This window comes from Toxorhynchites rutilus, chromosome 1, assembly GCF_029784135.1.
Source record: "Toxorhynchites rutilus septentrionalis strain SRP chromosome 1, ASM2978413v1, whole genome shotgun sequence".
In the NCBI taxonomy this organism is placed as follows: Eukaryota; Metazoa; Arthropoda; class Insecta; order Diptera; family Culicidae; genus Toxorhynchites; species Toxorhynchites rutilus.
The window spans coordinates 28,969,148-28,991,411 of NC_073744.1; the positions used below are offsets into that span (position 1 = coordinate 28,969,148).

The 22,264-nt window shown below is 38.3% G+C and overlaps 1 protein-coding gene across 3 annotated transcripts in view; it reads right to left on the reverse strand.

Annotated features, from left to right (window-relative positions):
• The window catches only part of LOC129764240 (5-hydroxytryptamine receptor 1-like), a 201,156-nt gene that overhangs the window by 100,450 nt on the left and 78,442 nt on the right, over positions 1-22,264 (reverse strand). The gene's annotated exons all lie outside the window — the stretch shown is intronic.

The following is a 22,264-nucleotide window of genomic DNA, read 5'->3' on the forward strand; positions in this document are numbered from 1 at the left end:
AAAAACAGAAAGAGATGTCTGCTCGCATACATACAAACCATTTTTAAGCTTTTAAAACAGCTTATTATTTGCGCGATTGACCCTCCAGCACACGAAATGGCATCATTTCTGCCAACGCTAGTTTCGGTGAATATGTCCATATTACCCGCATCGAAAAAATTTGTTGTACTTTTTGGTATGTTTTAATTTCAGTAAAAACAATGAAAAACACTTTTTTTGTAATATATTCGGCCAAATGGGTAGAAAAAATGTATATTGAATTGCAAGAAATTGTATCAAAGTTTTGGAAAACATGAGTTTCCAAAGATATAATTGAAGGACTTAACATGTCCGTTTTACCCCCACCTCCCTTACTAGAATAGGTCGAATGAATGCTGGCCGATAGTACATATTTCCGTGACCTAGTGGTAAGCGTTGCGCTTGCCAAGATGGTGGCTTCGGGTTCGATTCCCGTTCGGGTCAGAAATTCTATCATCATAGATCATTTTTCTGGCCTGCACTGGTTCAGGGGAACTGTCTGGAACAGCGATACTCAACCTTTTTTTTCATAGGGGCCACAACCACGTGTTGGTCATGGTGTCGTGGGCCGCAAAATAAATTAATAATGTAGAGTGATGTTCAAGACACGACCGCATTAACATTAACATATACTGTTGATTGCTCGCTGTCTAGAGCACTGAAACTGGAATATTGAACATCTTGATCTAAGTAGTTTTTCAGAATCTCTTAGCAAAATACCATCTTCAACGCAGAACTACTCAGAAGACGCAGAACGGCAACAGAAAATCTGAACCGAAGCTTTTGTGTTGTGGCAGCGGAAGCGAATGCAATAACATCGAAACTTTTTTTCATCTTCAGTTTTCCACCGAAGAACACAACTCTCAACGCTGAAAAATACCTTACGTTATTTTAACCCGGAAACAATAAATGAAATCACGAAAATTGAATGATTGATTGAGAAAAATCTTAAAGCCTCTATAATATTATAAATATTAGAAATCCAAGCACACTCCTGAATTCACAGAAGCTTCCTTCAGCCAAAACGAAATATATTGTTTTAGATATATTTTTAAAGTGCATCGAAATCTCTAAAAAAACTCTTAAGTTGAAATTTTTAGTGACCTTGAAAACGACCGATGGATTTGTATTGTTTTGCAGCTTTTGCAGACGCAGTTGAAGATGGTTAATGCATGATTCATTCTTGTTCTCGCGAGAACAATATACGCACTCACTGCGCGTGTCTGAGGCGAAAAAATGGGTGGTTATCTATGATATAACCGCAAGGTTGACGTGGGACTACAGTTGTCTTAAATTGTTGTTGTAGGAATTTGTATTGTATTGATTAAATTATCGATTGGATAAAACAATTTTCGAATTCAATTGAATTCAACGTAATTGCTTTGTAAGAAAAAAGTTTGAACAGTTACCATATAAGATCAGTTCATGCATTGTAATAGATTATGTTCTTCGTTACAAGTAAATTTGTAACCGTCCTTTTACGTTTGATATGATGCCTAGGACTAACAAAATATATTATCGGAAGAATCGTCAAACGATCATTGTATTTAACGTTTTCCTCTAAAATCATTGCAAATCATTGCATGCGTAGTTCTGGAATCACTAATGTTCATTCACCTCTAATATATGAAATGACGATTTTCCCATGCTTCTCAGTTTAGAAGTACGTTTTAGGGAAACATATTGCGGTCTGCAAAAGCACTCGCAGCTTGCATATATTTGCAATGCGGATTCCCCCAGGTACATTGATTTAGCAGTTTTATCAATTGATTCAAACACATTTCCGATCTATAAAGAAATGTTCGAGTTATAAGCATTCGGAATCTTTCATTTTTTCCTGCATGTTCTGTGTTTAAGTTTTCATTTCACCTCCATATACTCCGGTTAGACGTAGTCCCACGTCAAAATGTTCACAGTAACAAAAAGAAACTGAGGTTGACCAGGGCAAGTACAATATTTAAGGAACTTTCACTGGCAGCCAACGACATGCATCGACAAATCTTGAGTAAGATAGACTTTCTTTCTATGAATATGAGCACCTGATATTTATAGATTTTTGTGAATTGAACAGTTTGCTTTCGAATCAGTTTTGAGCTATTGGAACAAATTGCTTCGTCTATAAGTAACCAGCATTACTCATACACTTTTTATCTTTTGAATGAAGTGATCGATATTCACGCTTTGTAAACCGACAAAGAGGTATTGACGCTCAAAATTTTGTACCCCAAACGGAACGCTTTCATTTCAGGAATTTTAAACTTACACCCCAGTATAGATTCACATACGAGGTAATGCAAAAATACAGAGGCACTCTCCGCCAGACGGCATGCAAATCGACGCAGGGCCTCCACCGAACAAAATTGCCCAATGCTGTACGAAATCTATCTTTTATTCATCCATATAATCAAGCAAAACCGCTGTGTGTGACATCAGCATTAAGGCTGATGTCACATTAGGCGGGTTCGCCGCCGCGGATATCGCGACGGTTTTTTTTCTCGATATGAATTCGCTTCCAAAACCGCCCCGCTCTGTGTGACATGGCTAATTCACAATACACTGTAGATCCTCCGCTGCGGTTTTACTCGCGGAATCCGCGGCGGTGAATCCGCCTAATGTGACATCAGCTTAAGAAAGACTGCTGTCTGATAGTTGAAGCGAGGCGACTTGATGATGATGACAATGATGTTTTGAATTATAGAGGCTTTGAAATTCATCAGCTCATTCGCCTCTAGCCTTGAAAAAGACCAATTTGGAAAATTAAACGAAACACTCGGCAATTCGAAAGCCTCGCTGTCGTTTAGTTAAGTATTATCAGTAGATTGAATATCTATTAAAAATATGGAAATGAAGATATGAATATGAAATCATTACATATTTTTTTGACAAAATACTACATCTTTCATCGAAGCCGTCAAATCAGAATACAAATATCACCGTTAATCAGACGAGCGAAAATCGTTCGCTCGAAATGCAAATGCAACATCCGTTCTACGGGCAATTCTATTCATTCTATTTATTGAGCATAAACACGCCATTTGTGACTTCTAATTCAGCCATTCCATGCCAAACCGATATAGCGGTTCTCAGATTTTCGTGAAAATTGGTAGATTTGTTCTTTATCGCAAAATATTAGACCCGTATTGTTTTTATTTTTTCATTGGGGCGCTCATTTCCATTTTAGGGTGGTCCGAAAAATCAATTTTTTCCACTTTATTTGAAAATTCATGGACGAAAACGGCTTCCCCGAGAAGTTGACAAGGCTGATTAATGCTACCATGGATAGAATACGGTGCTGTGTGTGAATATCGGGTGGATTATCTTATTCAATCGAGTCTCTTCGACAAGGTCTCTCTTGCCTGGCGTTCAACATTGCGCTAGATTCTCTAGCGGCTAGAGGGTGTTATGAGACGAGCGGCGTGGTACGATTTTCAATAGATCCAGTCAATTAATTTACTTCGCTGATGACGTAGATACTATCGGCAGAACCTTTGAGACGGTACCTGACAGTCTCTATAAGCACTTGAGGTCAAACAGACTTGGAAATCGCGCGAAATGTGGACAATATTTGAAGAGGACCTACGAGCACTCGCGGTCTTTGAACGACGTGTGTTGAAGACCATCTCCGTCCTTCTGCAGGCGCTGCCTTCTCATAGGACTATGCAGTCTACCTATTGTATGAAGAACATGAGACATCAGGTGATACTTTATTTATGAAAGGCCAGAAATATTGGTGATGATCAGTTTAATAAGATGGGTAGAGCTATTAAAATGAAACAATACGTTTAGTGTTGGTTTGATAATACGTAACGATCTTCTTTTTCATATTTTCCTCACAATATTACAATGGCGCATTACAACTTTTTCTGTTCTTATGTACAATTAAACACCCTTTGCATCTCGCCAATCAGTGCCGTATTTTAAAATTAGCCTTGCCGATCTGCGCTTTCTCAACGGGGATGTTATTGAAGCTTCCGCGTCCTCTAACGGCTTCGCTCGCCGTTTTCTGGTCGTAGATTTCTTCTGCTCGGATACCGCTTCATCATTCGCGTTCCCTGTGTCCTCGGAGAACCCCACAGCACTGGGAAGGTGGGGAACTTCCGCACTTTCCGGAGCAGCTGTGGATGTCCGCTTTTCGGGAGCGGGTTTAGGCTTCTGTTCGCCTTCCAGGTCTATGATCAGCTTCGGTTCGCCATCATCATTCGAGTTGCTGGCATCCTCAAAAGATCCCAAACTTTGAACTTCGAGCGGATCGAGGATGATTTTTTTCAACGGTAAGTCCAATCCACACTGCTCGGGGGTTTCTGGGATTACACATGGAGAAATTTGTGCGAATAATTGATTCATGATTTGTTCTTGTCACCTTGGTTTCACTAACTGATGAGGAGAGTTGAAGTTGGCTAAATTTATATGAACCAAATTTGTTACCCGTACGGGGGCAGGCAGAGGCTAGGTAGATATACGAATAATGATTCACTGTCGAATATTGACAACAACCGGTGATTGTGAATTGGATATTATGACGAAAGAAACGAAAAGTACCATCGGTAATATCGAAATATAATATGCTCTTGATAGATTGCATTGTTATTGACTCAACTGAATGATTCGATAGTTATGCACATTTTAATGTTCAGATTCAGACATAAAAAACATTCTAGATTTCAAATTCCGTATATGGATACCGAATCCAAAATCAATTCAATTCCATCCTGGTTCCATATCGAAGTTCGAGATTCTGGCTCCCTAAAAATGTCATAATCCCATAGATTTTCACAGAGTTCCCACTCCGACACATGTAAAGCAACCCTAAACTATAACGTTGCCTTCCTCATGATTCGCAGTATCTTGGATATGACGTTCTTAAAACTCCTTTCCCAGTTTGTGCCATACCATTTTTGGCCAATACTCTACCGACTTATCTTCGCTTTATTAGCGTTTCTCTTCATACCATCTTTCCCGTGTATTTTTCTCTGATTGTGACCTCCGGGTTTTTGTTTACTTCCCGCATGGTTTTGGTATCTATTTCATGTATCCGTTGTGCGTTTCATATCTCCGTCGGAGCGATCCATCAATTATCCAAACATCATGTACTCAGAGCAAATTTTGCCAATGGCTGCTTCACTTCTACCGTTACTGCAATATCCCGCAACGGTTTGTCTTTTTCACATCTTAAATCCCCAGTTTACGGATACACAAAGAAACTGTTCTTGAAAACTCCGGGTTCTTTATTTATCATTGAATTTAGAGAGCCGACCATGTACGAACATGTTTGGACCAATGAGGCCTTGTTTTCACTGCGCGATTTGAATGCTCTCTTTGTACAAATTTCTAGAAGAAATAAAAGGAAAAACAAAATTGCTATGGAACCATGTTTGGAGTGTTGATAGCTTCTGAGAAAAATGATTCCTTGTTGTCTTGACTCTAAATAAGATGGATTAGGCTGATCGGCATTCTGCTGATCGAGCTACAAGTTGATACAATGTACATCCATAGTACTTTTGTAAGAAAACAACAAACAATTTCATTTTTTTAAGTAAACCAATTCACACAATACGTAGACTTTAACATCTTTTCACAATAGGCAAAACTGTAGGAAACAGAACGCTACACTTCCACTGAATGCCAATAAAAAAAAATGAGACTCATTCAAACTAACATTTTTGTGAATAAATATGTGAAATAGGCGACTGAACAGACAAATGAGAAAGATGAAAAACAGCAACTGTGAATAAATAAAACGAAAAACATCAACTTTAATTCATAGCTAAAAGTTATTCAAAAATATCTGTGAAACCTGTGTGAAGCCGAATAATCTGTAATCTATAACCACAGACTCTTGATTTTAAAAAGTCTGGAAAATCTGTAGAAATACAGGTTTATCTGTAGTGATGGCAACCGTACTCCTGAAGAGTGTTCGTATGTTTGATATCAACTCACATACTGGGAATTTCGTTGCTCATTCTCAATGGTAGCAACTTTCAAAATAATTTTTTCGTGAAATCGAATTATGATCATTTTAAATTTATAGAACGTATTATATTTTGAAAAAAAAAACAAAATCAAAATAATAACGGTCGATTTAAACTTGATGTTTTTTAAGTAATCGGGTACTTAAGAACCTGAACACCCATCATGGTGCAGGTCTGTGTATGTAAAATGAGAATGGTGCCTCTATTATAATTTTACATTTTTTTTTGTCAAAATGGTGTCCAAACAAAAGAAGCCATGCATCAAAAATTTACTCGTACATTGCGAAAATCCAAACTTATCGAACGCGAAGTTGACGAAATTGTTAAATGTGGCCAAATCAACACACCAATGTTATGAAAATGTTCGGGGAAAGTTCCGGGAAGCCTGAATTGGAACCCTAACCCCAATAAAATAGAACCACTCCGTGAACTAGCTTTGGCAGAACAAAAGTAGTGCTAAAATAGAAAAAATTTTGAGAAGTAGTTTTTGGGCCCATTTAATGACCTCGTTCATCGGTGTCGTCAGAGGGTAAACGTCATTCTTCATTTGACCCGATGAATCTTGGTCATCAGTAATCCAGTGACAACTCTTCCCGTTTTCATCTTCCACATCGCTCACTCGGACATTACTGTTTATTTGCTACGAGCCAAATAACTTAAAACAGGGTCAATAATGAGAGCTATTCGAAGCCACGCAGAAACGGTTCATTAATTAATGTTTGTGCTCTGAAAAAAAATAATGCCAGTTATACAGGCAAACAGGCATTCAATCTAAACAGTTTAGATGAGTTTCAAAGGATTAGACAGGTAGTAGTGCCCCTGTGGGTAGAAATAGATACAAATAACAATCTCAAAAACAGGAACTCTGAACGAAGATTTATGAATTATAGAAATCGGGTAGAACACTCAGGCTCATTGCTAGATGAGAAATTCAAGATACATTAGTTCTAGCTCAAAGCATTTCGCATAATTTTATTCTCAAATCACAGAGCACTCTTTTCTTATATTTGTTGTCAATCGGTTAATTCAAGGGTACAAATTACCCTTGACCGACAGACTCGCCTGGCTAATTACCGCTTTTACCTGAAGTCTGTGGATAACGTTCAACAGAGGTATCAAAATTTGTTTGATACCCATACTCGATCAAATTCTTAGATGAAAAGAGAATTTATATCCCAGATTAAACCGGGATTTTCTTCGTCTTCGAACAAGTCTAATCACAGGTATTGAACCACTCCCTACTTTCTTGGTAGGGAATGACCGATTCAAGATTATTCTGCCACCATATCCTATTTGGGAGCCCAAGTAGCTCCAGGGTAGCTCCAAGAAAATTACGAATCGACATTGGTCCTTGCTTGCCAACAAATTTACTGACTCGTTTCTTGGCTCTCGTTAGTAGGCAAGTCTCGCTTTCAGAGTCTCCATTTGGAGTATTAAAACAGTTAAGTTTAAAGACTTTTAGCAGTTGAATGAACCGAATTCCAAAACCATCCGAACAATCACAGTCCAATGACCCACCCTTAGGCACAGACCATTCCACTTTTTTTTCTATGAATTGGGCAGATTACCCCAATCCTTCCATTCCTGCGGAAGCTGTACACTCTTTCCAATTCTATAAGACCACCCTGATTCTATTTCGATGCAACACAAACACAAACAGAATTTCAACAAGATACATTCATACATTGTAGACTGCTTAGAATAAAGTATATTTAACGTCAATTCTGTTCAAAAGAGTTGTTTGTTTATTTATTGTGTATGTAAATATGACAATTTCAGCTGTCCAGTTTCTATAAGACCATTTCAAAATTCATAAGTATTATCAATGAAAAATTCAAAACGATAGGCTGATTTACATGTCAATAATTGGTAACCTTGCCATTTCGACTAATAACCTTGAAAATTCGTGTTGGAATAGTATTTACCAAATTTTGCTGAACGAGTTTTTCGATATTTTTCCATTTTTCCGAAATTGCAACCTTAAGTATTTCAATCGTGGTGTACCGTTTTCCCTCAGTGTAGATTCTTCATATAAGGATCCCCTCTAAGATTTTCAACAAGATTCAATTCTGTAGAGCGGGCCGGCCAGTCCAAAAAAATAGGTTTTTGGTCCTTAATCCATTGCTTAGTTTACTTGCTGGTATGAATAGAAGCATTGTTTTGCTGGAATGTGATTTTTTTGTGACGATATCCACGCAAAACGGTAGGGGAGAATATTCCAGAACATATGTGTAATCCTTGAATGATGTGAAAGCTATTTTAAACTCTCCGTTTGCGCAGAATCCCGCCAAAACCATGCACGAGCCATGCAAATTTCCTGGTTGAAAAATACTGTTCCTTCTTCCGTAACTCACACTAGTACCCGTTGAAACCATCAGGACCATCCAAATTGAACTTGTTTTCGTCAGTGAAGATAAGCTATACATTGAAGAACTCTTCGTTATGGTATATAACAAAATGTATTTTTTGAAAACATTTTTTGTCATGACATATCTTATCGGTTCATGTGAACTTTGGCAAAACTCAGACGTCTTCCGAGGTGAGATGGTGAAAGATGAGGTGTTTTAACCTTTTAAGCTCTCTTTATGTGAGGATTTTTTACCAAAATTTGATGAATTGTCACCCGAGCAGTTAAGTAGTTGAAATATTGCTTTATTTGCACATGCGATTGTGAGGTATTCGAACCTGTTCTAGCTATTTCCCGCTTATCCCGGTCAGAGAGCTTCGATTTACGTGGAGCTCTCTTCTTCGTACCGTATCCTTGAGGATTCGCCAAATAATTGAGCACTACTTGATTGGATCGTCCAATCCGACGAGAAATTTCTCTGATACCAACATTTTTTTGGTGAAATGAATCGATTTGTCTCTCTTCTTTCTCCGTGAGGGCATTTCCCTTCGGCATTTTCCAGATTTAATTGATCAAAACAACTAAAACAACGGAAAATATAAATGGTCTTATAGAAACTTGACAGCTGAAATTACGAAAACTTTCGTTTACGCTCAGCGCTTGCACACACACATATGAAAATCATTCAGTGTATGGTAGTCACCAATACCTACACATTTTATAGTCAACTGCGAAACACTTACCAAGCAATCACAGTAAACTGTTAACAATGATGAGAACTGATGAAACACGGGAGAAATTTAAATATTTGTGAACGGGTAAATTCCTACGTGCTCACGCTAAGGAAACGTCAAACACAAACGATAATGAGTAGTGTTGTAAGATTTCTGCCGATTATGTTATAATTGAAATGTAGTTCTCATGTGAAATGATAGAAAAACCAAGGGATTACTCTAAAGAAGCAATTGTGATATTAATTTGATAGTTATGTCATCAGTGCATTAAGCATTTCAAGATATTAGAACAAAGTGTCCGAAATATGATTCAGAACGGTACCTGATATTTATAGATTTTTGTGATTTGAATAGTTTGCTTTCGATGCAGTTTTGAGCTATTGTAACAAATTGCTTCGCCAATAAGTAACCAGTCTTACTCATACACTTTTTATCTTTGGAATGAAGTGGTTGATATTCATGCTTTGTTAACCGACAAAGAGGTATTGGCGCTCAAAATTTTGTACCCCATACGGAACGCTTTCGTTTCAGGAATTTTAAACTTACACCCCAGTATAGATTCACATACAAGGTGATGCAAAAATACAGAGGCACTCTTCGCCAGACGGCATGCAAATCGACACGGAGCCTCCGCCGAACAAAATTGCCCAATGCTGTACGAAATCTATCTTTTATTCATCCATATAATCAAGCAAAACCGCTGTGTGTGACATCAGCATTAAGGCTGATGTCACATTAGGCGGGTTCGCCGCCGCGGATATCGCGACGGTTTTTTTTCTCGATATGAATTCGCTTCCAAAACCGCCCCGCTCTGTGTGACATGGCTAATTCACAATACACTGTAGATCCTCCGCTGCGGTTTTACTCGCGGAATCCGCGGCGGTGAATCCGCCTAATGTGACATCAGCTTAAGAAAGACTGCTGTCTGATAGTTGAAGCGAGGCGACTTGATGATGATGACAATGATGTTTTGAATTATAGAGGCTTTGAAATTCATCAGCTCATTCGCCTCTAGCCTTGAAAAAGACCAATTTGGAAAATTAAACGAAACACTCGGCAATTCGAAAGCCTCGCTGTCGTTTAGTTAAGTATTATCAGTAGATTGAATATCTATTAAAAATATGGAAATGAAGATATGAATATGAAATCATTACATATTTTTTTGACAAAATACTACATCTTTCATCGAAGCCGTCAAATCAGAATACAAATATCACCGTTAATCAGACGAGCGAAAATCGTTCGCTCGAAATGCAAATGCAACATCCGTTCTACGGGCAATTCTATTCATTCTATTTATTGAGCATAAACACACCATTTGTGACTTCTAATTCAGCCATTCCATGCCAAACCGATATAGTGGTTCTCAGATTTTCGTGAAAATTGGTAGATTTGTTCTTTATCGCAAAATATTAGACCCATATTGTTTTTTTATTTTTTCATTGGGGCGCTCATTTCCATTTTAGGGTGGTCCGAAAAATCAATTTTTTCCACTTTATTTGAAAATTCATGGACGAAAACGGCTTCCCCGAGAAGTTGACAAGGCTGATTTATGCTACCATGGATAGAACACGGTGCTGTGTGTGAATATCGGGTGGATTATCTTACTCAATCGAGTCTCTTCGACAAGGTCTCTCTTGCCTGGCGTTCAACATTGCGCTAGATTCTCTAGCGGCTAGAGGGTGTTATGAGACGAGCGGCGTGGTACGATTTTCAATAGATCCAGTCAATTAATTTACTTCGCTGATGACGTAGATACTATCGGCAGAACCTTTGAGACGGTACCTGACAGTCTCTATAAGCACTTGAGGTCAAACAGACTTGGAAATCGCGCGAAATGTGGACAATATTTGAAGAGGACCTACGAGCACTCGCGGTCTTTGAACGACGTGTGTTGAAGACCATCTCCGTCCTTCTGCAGGCGCTGCCTTCTCATAGGACTATGCAGTCTACCTATTGTATGAAGAACATGAGACATCAGGTGATACTTTATTTATGAAAGGCCAGAAATATTGGCGATGATCAGTTTAACAAGATGGGTAGAGCTATTAAAATGAAACAATACGTATAGTGTTGGTTTGATAATACGTAACGATCTTCGTTTTCATATTTTTCTCACAATATTACAATGGCACATTACAATTTTTTCCGTTCTTATACACAATTAAACACCCTTTGCATACCACTTCATCATTCGCGTTCCCTGTGTCCTCGGAGAACCCCACAGCACTGGGAAGGTAGGGAACTTCCGCACTTTCCGGAGCAGCTGTGGATGTCCGCTTTTCGGGAGCGGGTTTAGGCTTCTGTTCGCCTTCCAGGTCTATGATCAGCTTCGGTTCGCCATCATCATTCGAGTTGCTGGCGTCCTCAAAAGATCCCGAACTTTGAACTTCGAGCGGATCCAGGATGATTTTTTTCAACGGTAAGTCCAATCCACACTGCTCGGGGGTTTCTGGGATTACACATGGAGAAATTTGTGCGAATAATTGATTCATGATTTGTTCTTGTCACCTTAGTTTCACTAACTGATGAGGAGAGTTGAAGTTGGCTAAATTTATATGAACCAAATTTGTTACCCGTACGGGGGCAGGCAGAGGCTAGGTAGATATACGAATAATGATTCACTGTCGAATATTGACAACAACCGGTGATTGTGAATTGGATATTATGACGAAAGAAACGAAAAGTACCATCGGTAACATCGAAATATAATATGCTCTTGATAGATTGCATTGTTATTGACTCAACTGAATGATTTGATAGTTATGCACATTTTAATGTTCAGATTCAGACATAAAAAACATTCTAGATTTCAAATTCCGTATATAGATACCGGATCCAAAATCAATTCAATTCCATCCTGGTTCCATATCGAAGTTCGAGATTCTGACTCCCTAAAAATGTCATAATCCCATAGATTTTCACAGAGTTCCCACTCCGACACATGTAACATGTTCGGATGAGTGGCAACTCCCGAGCAAGCTTGCTCTTCAAACCATGTTTCTCGTGTATTTTTCTCTGATTGTGACCTCCGGGTTTTTCTTTACTTCCCGCATGGTTTTGGTATCTATTTCATGTATCCGTTGTGCGTTTCATATCTCCGTCGGAGCGATTCATCACTTATCCAAACATCATGTACTCAGAGCAAATTTTGCCAATGGCTGCTTCACTTCTACCGTTACTGCAATATCCCGCAACGGTTTGTCATTTTTCACATCAGTAAATCTATATATAAAGTAAGCAAGTAAATATAATATTTTCTAGTAAACAAATGATCATTTTTCCATATTCCATGATTTTTCTCTACAATGAATAATTCCAATGGTACAGATTTTTTGAAGAAAAAGTGCAGATGAGAAAGGTTTTTTCCCTTCTGGTACAGATTAAAATGTGGCAACACTGCTTGTATCTGAATACAAAAAAGGTATATAAAGTTTGGCAAGTCAGTATGGCACCTGCGGCTGAACCATTCCCCCAAAATTGTAATTCTTGAGAACGTTGTCGAAAAGCACACCTCATGTCTTCAATATCCACTCTGTTACGATGTTTTGTTCCCATCACCAGCATTGTAGGAAATCCATCTTCACATAAATTCTACGCAAAAGACAACAACACTCGTAACGCTTATTCCGCATATCAGGATAAGGATCGACCATTTGTAAATCGATGAGTTTGATCTGAAATTGATCCGAAACTTTCGTCACTGTCAGTCCGATGGCATTTCAAACCATATCCAAATTTTTCCCTGGTATAAGGAAAATATGTTTCAAGTTTAATTTGTTGTTAAAAGTCTTGACGAATGCTGTATTCTATGGTCTTCCGTATTGTTTCGTCGTCAGTTCCATCATCATTCATTGACGAAAGTGTTTCAAACATTGCGAAGTTGTTCAATTGAACATTACATTTCAGATTTGGAAATGTTTGCCGAGGATCGTAAATTTTAGCGTATCCGATAAAGTTTTTGTGACAATTCTTGCTAATCATTGTCCTCTTCAAAGAGAAGTAAGTGTGCAATATTCCCTTCCACAATTCCCCCTTTCAATGACCAAATTCCCCACTAGGGGGGAATTCCCCACCGGTTGAAAATCACTGTTCTAGTTCGTTCCCAACTACTTAACATGTTCGAGCGGAGTTTTCATGCACTAATGCTAGCAATTCATCGTCTTAGAATAATTTCGCTCATCCGTAGCGTTGTTTATCGTCGACATCAGAATCATTACTTCTGCGTCGTGTCTACCACTCTTTGAATGGTGTATGCGATAGAGCTTGAGCTTGAGCTTGGATAGACTGTACAATTCATAGTTGGTCTCCGTGATTGACCTGAAACAGGGAAATTGCACAAAGAACACACAGAATGACGCTTGGGACTAGCAAATCATTCTCGTTGTGCTGTTTTCGGTGATTCAAGCTTGAAATGGTCAATAACGACGGCGGCCACGTCCTTACAGTCACCAGGGGAAGGGAAGGAATGTTAGTATGGTATTCGCCGCCCGAGGGCCAGAAGGGTCGCCTCTATACCGTGGTTCCCTAGCGCTTATTATGGAAGAGATAATTGTTAGTGGGAATGGTTATGAAAAATCAGGATTCACTGCGGTAAGTGATGTGATTCTAAAAACGTGAACTCTCAACTATTCAGCGAAATGAGATTTGAAGAAAATGTACATTCTTATCGGACGGGTCATGCATTTCGTTATTCATCGTGCGTAGTACATAGATATTTTTCCTGACTTGAGAAGGTATAGGTATAAGGAATAAAAAACCCCTTTAAAAACTCTCGATCTATATATTTTTAATCAATCGCGGAGACCAAGGTTATTTTTGCCATCCTGAGAACATCCGTCGAACGACCCTTTGAATGTTCCTCTAATCGACAATACATTCTTAACCTGAAAAGGTACCGGGGAAATTCTTTTAAACTCGCCAAAACTGACTATGTATTCCGAAATGGGTCACTTGTATTATCTTTCAAAATATTATTCAATCGCGACGACCGAGGTTATTTTTTAAACCTAAGAAGGTCTCCGAGACTCTGCTTCAACATTACTCAAATCGACGATATATTTTTCAACCTGGTCACCTAAGAAATTCCTTTAAAATCAATTGAACCGACGATATGTCTTGGTATTCATCACTGGTATTACAGGATAACTTCGATAAAACGTACATTTTACTTTCAAAATTGTACGTTGTATCGAATTGAACGTTATATCGAAGCATAATAAAGAACTCCGAAACTTAGCTTATATTACTTTATTGTGTTGCTGTTTGAGTAAGGTTAATGAATAAATTCAGTTAGACGACGAAGCCAACCTTTCTCATACTTTCTTCGTACTGTTGATTAAAGTTTGATTCATTTAAAATCCGGAATCACAAAACAGTTGTATTTCGGGATACCACTCTTTGAATGGTGTATGCGATAGAGCTACATTACTATAACATTCAAGTAATCGATAAACTTTTGCTACACTTTTTTCGAGTCGAAGTAGAAACATTTAAATACAAACTTCATCGGAAAGAGAACAAAGCAAAGAAATTTGTTGTCTAAGCAAATAATCCATTTTATCTACCAAAACTGTTTCACACCACTATCCAGGTTCCAGGGTGATCCAGAAGAGCCGATGTCATCACCTCTAGTCGCAGAGGATACGTCACCTTTAGTATCATTGATTCGTTATGCCTATTCTTTTTTGTAGTGAAAGTGAAATAGATAACTTTTCGAGCGTAACTTTGGCTAACTTCCACACGTTACTGACGAACTCAGCATACTTAAGCTTTTCCCAATAATCCCCATCATTGTTGATTGTCTCCGGTGAAAGGAAAAATAAAACTTCGCCAATATTCACATCAACCGTATCGAACCGATTGGGAATAACCTCAAGAAAGCGGGGCAAAAAAAAAGGTCAAGGCTATATTTACAGACTCCCTCATCGGAGTATCCCTTTTTTGCTACCCTTCGAGGAAAACATTACCATTAACTCTCGCTTTCTCGTATTTCATTCTGGGTGGGTCCCAACACTCAACTGGAGCCATTTCCCATCACAGCAGGTCGAATCAATAACATCGTTTGAATAATGCCAAATTATTTGAACTTTTTTTTTTTTTTTTGCTGCTGCTGGTTTTCGTTTGAAAGGACTTACGGCGATGGGCGAAATTTGCTGACAATTATTTCCCCAAATTATCTCGCGATAAAAAAAAATAGCAATTTGAAGCAATGTGTTTCAATCGCGAATGCAAATAAAAACATAACGAAATTGAGCTTTTTTTCTTTCGAGGAACGCTCGGAAATAATATTACCTAGCGGTAGGGACAATTTCTTCATTAGGCGCAAACATTTCGGCAGCGAGAAAATGAAATTATGTACCACTCTTGTTGTGGCACTCCACGTAATGAACACTTTGCCTCGACTCAAATCGTGCCCTAGATGAGATGGGGAATCTGCTCACCTGTCGACGGAGGAGGTCCCGTACAGGGGGAAAATTCAGGGAACTCGAAAGAAATTGAATAAATCATTTAATTTTTCATGTTTACCGAGTCCGCAGTCTCTGACGGAGATGAAAACTTTTTCGATAACATAATCCAATTGGCTTCTTCTCCCACACATACACACACACACATACATAGAAACACACTTTCTGACTGCCGCTGGGGCTTATATATTCCATTCTACAACTCACAGACGAACAACACCTATCTGGGGATCTGGGCATTAAAGTGGTTTTGCAGTCCGTTTGTCTGATGCGTTCCCAGATATGTAATTTTCCCCAAACCAGGTACGCGTGGGATCCAACCAATTACACCCGATTGCAAATTCTATCGAATTTCTCCCGGCTCAACCCACCTTCCGGTGTTCCCGCCACAAACCAGAATGGAAAGTTTTAGCTGAAATAATTTCTATTCGTAACTTTTACTGGCAGCTTAAATTTCATCTGTTTCCGCACCCCGGGAGTGGTTGTTCCGAAGTGGGCGATGTGCTGTGCTGCCTTTGGGCAGTAGCCACCACTATTCGAGAACCACTCGACAGTAGCAGCAGCATCCGCTCCCGAGTTTACAAAAACCAGGGGGAGGGCTACGGTGCGACGTTGGCCACGTGGTGAACACACAGGCGAGCCACTGGATTTGAAACAAACCACAATCGAGTTGAATTTGAGCAAAAGTCAGGTCAGGATTTTGATGCCTTGCAGCGGGATACAATATTTTGCCGGCGAGCACTGACAGCCCAGTCGGTGCCCTAATGGTAATTTGAGCTGGTAACAACTGTTCGGTGGGAAAGGATGGGCTTGGATGTGTTGCTCGTACCAACAACGTAAAGTTTTAACTCGAGAGATCACATGTTCTCGTTAGTTTCTTGCTGATATCTGTACTCGGAATAGAATGAAACTGCATATCCGGAAACGGAGAAGTGCTTCCTAATGGAATTATGCTATATGTCAGTTGATTCTACACATTGAATGAATGTGACATACGTTAAAAGCAAAAAATTTTCGCCAGGAATTTGAAGCATCTTGCTGTAATTGGCTGTGGAAAAAATGAGTCGTTGAGCATAAAATGCTGGCGCCAATCTCGGCTGCTTCTCCCTTCATGAATAATGGAACTATGTATTAAGGAGAATGTCTCGCTCCCATACTTTCAACCCCATCCTATTTAATTCCGGATTTCATGCTACGAGTAGTTTCCATCGTTGAGGTCAGGGAGTCTTCCACTTCTAGAAGCACATCTCGTGTACTTTTCCTAGATAGTAGATAATCTTGATTAGCGTTAATCAGTTTTCACGAAAATTATTTTGGAGAATACACTGGCGGATCACTTTTCGAGATGTTTGTATCTTGAGCAGCCGCAAGATGTATTCATTCGTTTAATTACATTCCCGGATTGTAATCATTGGTAGAATACACATGAGATATCAAGAAAAATGAGAAGCTAATTAATGCCGTAATTCGCACTCAGCCGACCTCGAAAATCTGGGAACACAAAGTTACATCTCTTCATCAATTCGTAACTGAATTGAAAAGGATTAACGCAGATGAAAGTATCTCAATGAATATTTCTCGTAAGTACCGGCTCACGAGATCTAGGAATGTAACAGCGGAATTATTCCATTAAGAAAACTCTATCGTTGAAGACTCGTTGAAACATTCATGAAATTTGAAATGAAATTAAATGCCAAAAAAGAAAGTCCTTACGTCGTCAATGGGGATCGAACCAAGACCGGCTGGAATGCAAAGCTATTTTACACGACCACGCTATCCACATGGCTAATGATGCTTCAGTAGTTGTTCAGCAAATAAGTGATAAAATTGCACCGGATTATGAAATGAAGTTGGGAAGAGTTTTCAAAGAGTAAAAAAGGAGCGCATGAAGGAGAACAATATCTATCTCGGGCTGGGCCGTGTATGCGGCTAAGTATGCGGAAAGCTTATTTGTCTTTTGTTTCACTCACTCGTATTAATCTAATATTGCTGTACCATGTATATTATACAAATGCTTACCAGTATTTATGAGTCATGACATTTTCTGTTATGTTATGTCTCATTTAATGTCATAAATCGGAATGACAAAACACGAGCTAAAAATCAATTTTGAGTGTGCTTTTATTTATGTTTCTTGGAATTTGAGAAGTTTGTGAAAGTAAATTACAATCGCAACAAGACTAACAAAAATTAAACGACTTCAATTTACAGACATGCTTGCAAATCTGGCAACTCAGCTTCAGGATCCGCGAGTTAAAACGTCAACAACATGCATTTATATGAAATGTCAAAATATTGCTGCTTGAAATTCAGAAAATTCGTATTTCCTCATCAATATCGAGCGTCGGTTCTCAAATATCATCATATTGACAATAATATTGACCATGTAAGGTCCGCTTAACACTTTCATCGCCCCGTGACCCAGGTCTGGGTGACGGGTGTATTTCATGAGAGGCCCCGTCACTTAGATGTGGGTGACACTTTTCTCGTTCAATTTGAATAGGATTTTTAAACGGAATTTGATAGAATAGGCACTTAAATGTAAATATGGGATATGTAGAATAATAAAAAAAATCAAAAACATAAAAATATAGTTTTTATACTATACTTTTAAAAGGTTTTATTTGGCATGACCTATTGTAAGTAGGTTTGTATGTTTATATGTAGGGTTGTCCAATATCAATAGAAATTTAACCCCCTTCCTGTTGACCGATTGATCTGAAATTTGGATTACGTCTTTATCTCTGCTGTCGTTAGAAAACTGCGTCTTCCATGATCTTGAAAATCCATGATGGCAGTCGGTACAAAATGACAGACTACATATTTTATCAAAACCCCATCAATATGGGTATCAAACGAAAGGGCTTGACTAGTAGAACATATTTATTTGTGATAATGCAAATCCAAAATGGCGATATATGTTTTTTTTCAAACCCCCATCAATATGGATATCAAATGAGATGGCTTGACTAGTAGAACACATTAGATCATAAAAAATCCAAATTCAAAACGCACAATTACTTTCACTGACCCTCTACGACTTTTTTAAAACTTCTTTTAAAAAATTGTAACTCAAAAATCAGATGTCTGATTAAAATATAATGTTTCACAAAGTTATATGAGAAAAATCACACTTTGAGTCTACTGTTAAAAAATCATTCTCAAACATTGAATTTAATATTAAAAACTTTTATATCTTTTTGCCGTTCATAGTAAGTTTTTCTAACATATCGTCCAAATCTGCACATGCGTATAGTTAGTCAATATCCGAATCGGAACTCGATGAGATAATACTCGAAACTTTTCTTCTCACTCGCTTCTCACTATTCCCTCATCACTACAGTTAATAAATAAAACTAAACTTTATTTTGACGAGAGCGAGGCTCTTCGTTTATTGAACACTAAAAAGGGACTGATCATTATATCTATGCTAGAGTCTTACAAAGCCTGGCTCTAGCATTATCTCATTTTTACACATTATCTCGTCTCGTTCTTATCGCATCTCTTTCGTTATCTCCTTCTGGTAACATGTGGCAGGGGTCTGGTTTTTATAACGGGTCGTTATTCCAGGATGCGTGCTGACGGAATGATACAGTACCGATTGCTGCACTGTGTGTTAACTCTACTTCCCTCGCTTCCTGATTAACTATTAGGAGAGCCGCGGGTAAGACGGACAGTGGGGGTATGATGGACAGGTGGTTGATGAGGTTGATACACATCCATAATCACATCCAATGCGTGATGAGAAGTGAAGGGAAGAATATTTAACTCTTGTTTATATTGCTTTCTCTTTTTGTTCTATTTCAGTTACTGGACCAGGGTTGCCAATAATATTTTTGAAAAAACTGGAAGAAAACTGGATCCTGTAAAACCTTTTTATTTTAAGAAGACCGGTTATGATTTATCTAAATTGATGTAGCTTTTGTATGTAGTTTATAAAACTGTAACTGTAATAACTGTGAAATAATATTTGAGGGATGGTTTTATTTGGGTTCACATGCATTTTATGCAAAATATGCATTAGCTATTTAGGGGAGTTTGTTTGCATTGATTAAATCAATTATATTTAGAACTAAAATTCCTTTGAGTGACTATGAGAAACTAATATCCTTTTGTTGTAAACGGAAGCAAGGTCACTTGGGTTTTATATTCAAATCAATTATAGTCAATGGAAACTGTTCACTCTATGACCTTCTGAACTTCAGAATATTTTGGAGGATCTATAACATCTATTTAACAGCTAAATCTAGGCTGTTAAATAAAATTAACAATATTAAATTATTAATAAAATTAACAATAGTGGTACCCTGTTTTTAAAGTAGTTTGATAAGTTTCCACCATTCGGGAAAGCTCTTCGTTTTGGAATTTTCGACAAAACACCGACGGATTGAACAAAATGGAAAGAACCGAATTATAACCTCGCCAGAGATCGATCCAAGGTCGAATGATAAATGTCAGAAAATAAAATTACATAAGGAATAGGAAGAGGGAGGGACAGACAATATTTGTCATTGTAAATTTATTTTACATAAAATGGATAAAACTAGGGCACACATATGAAAAACTGGATAAAACTGGACGATATTCCAGAAAACTGGAAGATTTTAGGGTTCAACTGGATGACTGGATCGAGAAAAAAAAACTGGAAGAATCCAGTTTAAACTGGAACATTGGCAATGCTGTACTGGACGCACAAACACTGAGAGAGAGCTAAATTATTCCTCTCGTGAGCGATAAACTTCTACGCTTCGTATGTTATTGACCTGTCCATATCCCCCCACTACATTATACCCGCATCGTTAAAAATGTTCTACTTTTCGACTTGTTTTAATTTCAGTAAAACCGTGAAAGAACACATTTTTACAAAACATTTGGCCAATTATTCCAAAAACCAGTATATTAAACTGTAAGAAACTGCTTTTAAGTTTTGGAAAACATAAGTTTCCAAAGAGACAATTGAAGTTTTCCTTAACATGTCCGTCTTACCCCCATCTCCCCTACGTCGTCCAGTGAACATTTTGAGGATGAAAAAACAAATGTGCGTCTCAGTAAAAAAACTTTTTGGAATAAACAGGGCCTATTCGTGTTGCACAGCTATTATTCTCATTCTCAGAAAAAAAAAAACATGCAGCTTGCTTCCTCCTTTAGCTTTCTATCTACCATGCGCAAAGAACAATGGAAACGAATCACGTGAAAAGTGAGAGTTGCCAAATCTGATATAGTTTAAGACGATTATTTTCCCACAATAAGTGACATTCACAGAATCTTCGCAATCGATTGAACAGAATATTCCAAATTCTTCAATAAAATTGTAGTTATTCATCGTCATCGAATATAGTATATAGAGCAAGTACATTCCATTGAATTTATTTTTTATTGTCATTGGCAACACTGTACAATTGGCTGAAAAAATATTTTTATAAGTTTTCTTATCAGCAGTCGGTTGATTTTATTCGGATTCAACAGAAAAGTTGTACTGAATCGAACCCAAATTCATTATTATCGTTGCCCGCTTATTTCTCTAGCGCACCGACAGTTGAATTTGGGCCCGCAAGAAACTCGACCGAATCGCGGTAGGCGACGAAAGTGTTAAAGCGATTTCTAAAGGCGCGTCCACATTATGCCGAATGATGCCGATCGGCCTGCACCAGGCGGCATATTCGGTTCGTTATGTAATGTGGACGCCCCATCGGGTGCACGAAGCCGAAGTCCCATCGGATGCACGAAGCCGTCACGAACACACGAAGCACAATGTCGTCAACGCTAATTTACTTTGTTTTGTTTTGGTTCAACTTTCTCGAACTGGACCCACTTGTTTCGGGTTGGGTTCGGTTTGATTCGAGTCGGTTTTCGGCACGTCGGCAAGCCCGGGCGGTACGTCCACATCTAGTCGGCTTTACCGGGCGGCCAAGGCTGATTGGCGTACTGTGGACGCGTCTTAAGTTTCCATCTGCCACTGGTTTCGGAACGAAATCCGTTCATATTTTCAAACCATGACCACAACAAACACAACCACGATTACACTATTTGCGTTTGACAGATCGAATTCTAGGTTACTACTATGGCATTTTTACACCGGTAATAATGGCTCCTTTTGCCCCGGAAGTTGAAAGATAACAAATTTATTTTCATTGAATTAAATGCGTACAATTTGAATTAGTTCATACAGTAAGTTGAAGAAAAATGATTATTCTATTTGTATTTATGGGTGGAGTCATGCAAACATATAGAAACTGAGGTTATTTCGTTAATTTGCGCCTGTGCATCCTTATGTAGGGGAAGTGGGGGCATAGTGGTTACCCTAAGGAATATGCCCATTTCCAGTGTCCAAATACCGCTACAATTCCCGTTTTTCTAAGAATATTATAGTTCAACTAATTGTTGTTCAAGATAGCACACGGTTTTCACTATAAAAAATCAAAAAAGTACATTTTTCATCATTAGAAAAAAGGTGAAAATCGATCTTTTTTTTTGCTTGGAGGTAAAGTGGTCACCTAGTGGGGGCAAAGTGGTCACATATCAAGCTAAATGTGTTAGATTTTTGCGTTTTTTTCGTCCAAATTTGCTCAAATAATATTTGATATAGTAGGTACATGTATGAAATAAGCTTGGTCTTTTCACCTAGAGTCTAAATTAAAATTTTCTATGCATACAAAAACGTTGTAAGAAACACATAACGTTCCGTAAAATGAGGCTTGGTTTAGTTGGGGTGGCATATTTTTCCAGGGT